The sequence below is a fragment of the Petaurus breviceps genome, unplaced genomic scaffold (genome assembly GCF_028583685.1).
Source record: "Petaurus breviceps papuanus isolate PSGF00001 unplaced genomic scaffold, PetGlider_PUasm1.0 126, whole genome shotgun sequence".
Classification (NCBI taxonomy): domain Eukaryota; kingdom Metazoa; phylum Chordata; class Mammalia; order Diprotodontia; family Petauridae; genus Petaurus; species Petaurus breviceps.
The window spans coordinates 38,664,986-38,671,423 of NW_027185655.1; the positions used below are offsets into that span (position 1 = coordinate 38,664,986).

The 6,438-nt window shown below is 35.2% G+C and overlaps 1 non-coding gene across 1 annotated transcript; it reads left to right on the forward strand.

Annotated features, from left to right (window-relative positions):
- The first annotated feature begins 3,225 nt into the window (after positions 1-3,225).
- On the forward strand, positions 3,226-3,332 carry LOC138171267 (U6 spliceosomal RNA). Its single transcript, XR_011170847.1, has one exon. It is a non-coding gene; the product is annotated as a U6 spliceosomal RNA (small nuclear RNA).
- The last annotated feature ends 3,106 nt before the right edge of the window (positions 3,333-6,438 follow it).

Genomic DNA, 6,438 nt, shown 5'->3' on the forward strand with positions numbered 1-6,438 from the left:
TTTTAACATTTATCTACTAAATTTTATGACATTATTTTGTCTTAATTTGGCTGGGTCTTTTGTTTACATTTCCCTAACTTTATTTGTGATTTTATTGCATTATGATCTAAAAGGCATTTATTTGACATTGCTGTCTTTCTGAATTTTTTAATGAATTCTCTAGCCATTAGTAGATATTTAATTTTTGTAAAGGTGACTTGCGATGCTAAAAATGTATATTTAAATTTTCCATTCCATAACTGACAAAAGTCTATTTTAGCTATTAAAAAATATCTGTTCAGATGTTAATCTCTTTCTTAGCTATCTTTATATGGGATTTTTTCTAAATCTGAAAGATATGAAATCATCTAAAATTGTTATTTTCATACATATTTTTATAATTCAATTTGTTTTTCCTTTAAGTATTCATATGTTAGTTCATTTTGTTTACACACATATATTCTCTCTGTCTTTCCATCTGTCTCTGTCTCTCCATCTGTCTCTATCTGTCTGTCTCTCTACATTTCCTGGCCTTCAAGACAAGAAGCACTGAGGTCAAGTCTCACATCTTCTAAAACATTCTACCCATGTAATTAATCTCTCAGTGATTTGGAAACTAAGATATAATTTATAAGAAAGGTATTGACCTGTTTAATAGTTCCCTAAATTATTGAATCACAGGTTCAATCTCCATCCTTATTGTTTCATGTCTTATTTGGTGCATTTGAAAATAATGCAGTTTCCCCTTCTGTCTTCCTTGACTGTGTGTATTTTGGCAATTACCATATTTGAGAACATGATTGCCTCTTGGGCTTTTTGGATTTAGCTTAGGCATAATAAATTCTATTTAAATCTCTCATTTTAACTTTGTGTGAATACTTTAAGTGTGTTAAGTGGAAAGTTTGTGATTTGCTTTCTAATTCATTCTTCCAGCTCATGTGTGTGTGTGTGTGTGTGTGTGTGAGTATGTGTGTGTGTGAATGCATCCCACTAATATTATGATGAAATTTAATTTTCCCTGCTATATTTTTTCTTTAATTCTTCTTCTAGTTTCTTAATTTATTAAAATCAAATTTTCCTATATATCATATCCCTTTCAGATGTCAGTATTATTGGCCAGTCCTTCACAGAGCCACCTCCAAATCACTGGTCAGACACCTGAGTTCAAGGAAAGAAGCAACAGTGTTACCTGGTGCTTTGAGATCCTGTCTCAGTCTCCTTTAGGCCAGCATATGTGTTCAGTGTCATTTATAGATAGTTGTAATGATAGCTAGAGTAAAGGAAAGGAATAAGAAATCTCCCTCCTCTCCCTACCCCTCACCTCCCCACCCCCACAGAAAGCCCAAGGCAGACCTGTCAGAGTCTCAAACTTGGGAAAGAGGAAGACGAGAGTGGAAGTTGTTTTAATATCTTCTAAGTCAGGCAGTTTTTTTTTGCTGTGCAACAACTAATCCTCTTTGATGTTCCCATTGCATTTCTGCACTGCCCCCTCCCCCAGGTAAATATTTGCCCTTCTTAGAAAGTCAGCTAGGTTTGTTTGATTCATCCTAGTTATGAAAGTTTCCTGGACACTTGTTTGTTGCTGTTCGGCCATTTAGTTGTGAACAACACCTCTTGACCCCAAAGACCATTGCACTCCAAATTCTTCTGTCCTGCACTACCTCCCGAAGTCTGTCCCAGATCATGTTCATTATCTCTATGATACTATCTATCTACCTCATCCTCTAGTTAAAAAAAAGTGTCCTTTCAAGTGCTTTTCCAGTGCCTTACACTAAAATCTCTCAAAAAAAAAAATCCATGTGGCCTAGTTACTAATGGCCTTCAAGATATAATTCAAAGAGTCCAAGCCAATCCATTTAGCACAATTCTTAGGAAATCTTTGAATTAGTCTTTTCTGAGGGTCGCTGTCTACCAGTGCCTGCAGGCTTAAAGATTACAATTACATTAAAATTAAAAAAAATTCTTAACATCAACAAATAACTGACATTTTCCAAAGTTTGCTATTGATTACTGCCTGTTTAGTACTTAATGAATCTAGTTACAATCCAAGTAACTAGTAAAAAAAAATAAAATGGAAATATAATAAAAAAAAAGAAAATATAGAAAAACAAACCCTCACCTTCTCCACTCAGAGGAAAATTCTAGTTTCAAATGAAGTCCCAAACCATATGGAGACTAAAGACTTGGTAACAACTCTAAGTCATCCCTCACTTTCAGGAAAATCAAGCTACTGAGGTGAAAATTCCCCTCCATAGGTACCTTCCAATGCATAGGTCAATTCCTATGTTGGTCCTGACAATAGGATAGGCAAGCTTAGCTCCCAAATAAAGCAAATAAACTCAAATGAACCCCAAATGTGTGTGGAATCCCCCCAAAGATTAAACATTTAGAAATGATTGAAATAAACCTCTCAGACCTTATACAAATTCCCCCTACTTTAAAAAGGACCAAATGGCTCAGAAAAAAAACTGTGGCATCCTCTCCCACTAAAGAACTCCAGCTCTGCACTCCCATGAAATGACTACGTTCTATCTTGGCCTCTAAAGAGAGAGGTCAGGGTCTTTTCCCATTGTCTATGACTTTTTACTCCCTATACCAGAGCATTGGACAGAATCTTTTAAATCATAGCCCATATTTATGGTTTTTCAATAGAAATTATCAAGGTCTCTTCCACAAAAAAAAATATTCGATATACAAAAAAAATAAAGTATAGGAAAGCTATTTATTCTGTTCAACAGCAAAATACATCCTTAAAGTTCAAAAGAATAAATACACATTGACAAAAGCTTGAAACATGAATCTTTAATCTATGCATCCTATTACCTACCCCTGGGAGGTCCATATCTTTTGGCAAGACAGGACATGCCTTGGTTTCAACCTTTATCCTCTTTGGTTCCTCCAGTCAAATTCTCCATATTTATCTTTTCAAGTTAACTAATCCTTACTTATGATCCTTGTTGCATGCCTAAAATCTCTGTCTTTGATCCCTAATATCTGTCTCTCCTTAAAAACTTTTTTTCCCATATAGCACATTCAACCTGAATTTTGCACTAATATAAATATTCAAATATATATATATATACACATTATCTGTCATTCAGATTCTAGTCAAGAGGGCAGATAATTTTTATCACTTTATATAAAGATATACACACAAATCACATGGCTTCTAGTTAAAATATATTTCTTATTTGAAAGGAAATATAATATTTCCAAATTCGTCATTATTTTTAAAGTATTGTCCTTGTGCTCGCTTCGGCAGCACATATATTACAATTGGAACGATACAGAGAAGATTAGCATGGCTCCTGCGCAAGGATGACATGCAAATTCGTGAAGCATTCCATATTTTTGCATAGAGGTCGACTGGAAAAGTCGAAAGGGGTATGGGAGAAAATATGGGAGAGAGCAGATTGGAGGAGGGGATATCCTGTGGGACTGCTATTTTGGGGCGGTGGGTAGGGGAAAAACAGGGAGAAAATTTGTAACTCAAAATCTGGTGGAAATGAATGATGTAAATCAGAAGTTAATACAGCATTTGAAAAAGGAAAAAATATTGTCCTTTTCTTATAATGATGATGTACTTATTAATTATCAAAAGATTCAAAATCTCAATTAATCAGTACTTATTCAGATAACGTTTGGATCTTGTTTTTAAGTTGTGTTCCTAATCAATAGATTTAAGCCTTCCAAACCCTTTGAGGAATCACACACATACACTTACACACACACAATCACTCATATACACTCATGCACATGTTCTTTGGCCTTTAAACTAGAAACACTTTAAACAAATTTCTCTATTTTTCAATCTAATTTCTAAAATGTACCCTATATTTATTGATAGTTTATCCTGCTATTTTGCTACAAAATTTAGACAGAATTTGACAACAGGAAGGTCTCTGAACATTTTGAGTAAAATCAATGTCAATAAGTATTTACCAAGGATTGACCAAGTGCTAGGCTCTGTGCTAGGTAGTGATGATACAAAGACAGAGACAAAACATTCTCTGCATTGTTAAAAATACGTTCAAATGCATTCATAATGAATTTTATATTTTAGGAAGCAGATTGAGAGCCAGTGTGCCATAGAACATGGATATTGTGGGCTAGTCTTTGAATGAGGAAGATTTGGGTTGAAATCCTGCCCTTATACTTTGTGGTTACATAACCCTGAGCAAGTCAACTTATCTCTCTCTACTTTTGTTTCTGCATCTGTAAATGAAGGAATTGAATTCATCAGCTTCTAAGATAAGTTCTAGTTCTAAAAGCTATGATGTTATGATCATTAGGACCTTGTGACCTTGAGAAGTCATGCAGCCTTTCAATGCTACTTACTAAGGTTACAAATTGTACAAGAGTTGTTGATGGTAGACTAAGTTTCCTCATAGGGACTTCCCTATATTTGTCAAATCACAGGTCTAGCCTGATCAAATAAAATAATGGAATGTGAGTAACATGTGAAGTTCCTGACAGTTTTAATTTTTGTGTTTGGGGCTCATTTTGTGTGCAGACGCTTAGTAGTTGATTTTAATTTACTGCTAGTATACACACTTTTTTTGTTGTTGTTGAGGCAATTACAAATGATACATCTAAAGAGGCCTAAGTCAGAGGATTTATATAATACATAGACTCTTTGAACCTAATACTATAAAGGGAAAAAAGAGCTTCACGCCAGTGCTTGGTTTAATCTCTCTCTACATTTATGTCAAACTCCAGCTTATGGTCTTTGGCCAAGTCAAGCCTATTCTGAAAATTCTCTAATTTTTGCTCATTTCTCTTCCATGCCAATCTTGTTAATGTATCAGTGACAACTTTCCATTTGAGCTTATGTGATTGAAGCAATCAGGTTATCAGTTTTTGGGAAAGGATTAGGGAAAAAATGGTTTTTGTCCGTATAATTAGGTTGATGGCACTAATAAGAAATTTGCAATAGTATCTATATTGGTCTTCATTACAATGTTACGTGTAAATGAGAAACAATTTTTGGTTCAGAATCTCTTTGTAGCTCTGATTTAATTTTTACATCACTGATTGCTGACAAGGAGGATCATATTATGTTTTGGAATCCAGTCAAGCCAGATCATGACTCTCTCTCTCCCTCCCTCCTATCTCTCTCTCTCTCTCTCTCCCTCTCTCTCTCTCTCTCTGTCTCTCTTCCCCCCCTCCTCACACACATTGAGACAAAATATTATCTTAGTGCAACTTTGGGTGCACTGCCGAATGTTTAAATAATTCTAGCTACAGAGAGAGAGAGAGAGAGAAAGAGAGAGAGAGAGAGAGAGAGAGAGAGAGAGAGAGAGAGAGAGAGAGAGATGCAGAAGTTTAAAATAACAGCATACAGATTTCTTTATAGAATTTAAAGAATGAAAAACACTTGCGAAAATATCAGCAGGCAGGAGCAGGAAGAACAAACGGTAACCAAATTGGTTCCTGTGACAAACCATAACATTTACTTTAAGCCATCAGCGTGCTGCTCTGTAAAAGTCAAGCTACCACTCTTTTAATAGATCCCAGGCCTTCTTAAACTCACTGGTCTGCAAGTAGTACCCAGGTCAAGAGCAGGTCAAAAAGTGAAAACCCATGTGAAAGTAAACTTTTAAATATCTGCGTTTGAAGAGGTATAGCAGACTGTCTCCTCTCTAGTAAATATCCTTCCTCTTTGTGTATGATATTATTCCATATCCTCTACTTAAAGCATATGCAGGTAAAAATAAATGGGAGGATCTTCTCTCATAACCATGGCACTAGGCCAGTCCTCCCACTTCTCTGGTGTTGAATTTACTTACTTTTAAAAGGATTTTTTTCTTTTCTTTTTTTCCCCCCTTTAAAATAAGCCATGATACTGCCTTGCATTTTTGTGTGAATTCTGTTGCAGACTATCTCAAGTCTCTTTCAAATAATCATTGCTTCCTTGTAGGAGGAGCAAAAGAGTCAGTGGGTGACTCACTGTGTGGAATTTATTTGCCTGGTAAACTGGGTATTAATTTGGTCTGTGATACACTTGCTCCAGGTTTTGTTCAAGTGTAAGGTCATGCTGTGAAGCTGTTTTTCATTTTGCTTTATATGTGTTAATATAATGCCTTATGAATTACTCTAGACTTTTGTTCTGACAGCTAAAAAAGCATAATCGTTTTTCCTTTCAGGGGAATTGAAGCAAAGCAATTGACTCTATTTGTGAAATGATTTATCTAAGATCCTTTCTCTCATATCTTGCCTTAATGTTTATAGAGAATGTTCTCTGTGTTTTTACTGTAGCTTTGTATCTATCATATTCTTTGTCAGTTTCTCAAAAATTGAGTCTATCTTTTGGTATGATCTTATACATTTTATTGACAAAACTGGCCACAGAGGTAATAGGTACCCTGCTGATTTTTACAACAAGGAAATGATTTCTTAAGACCTCTCAATTAGCATTAACATGTTTCTCTCATTCCTGAGAGAGAAAGACAGAAACAC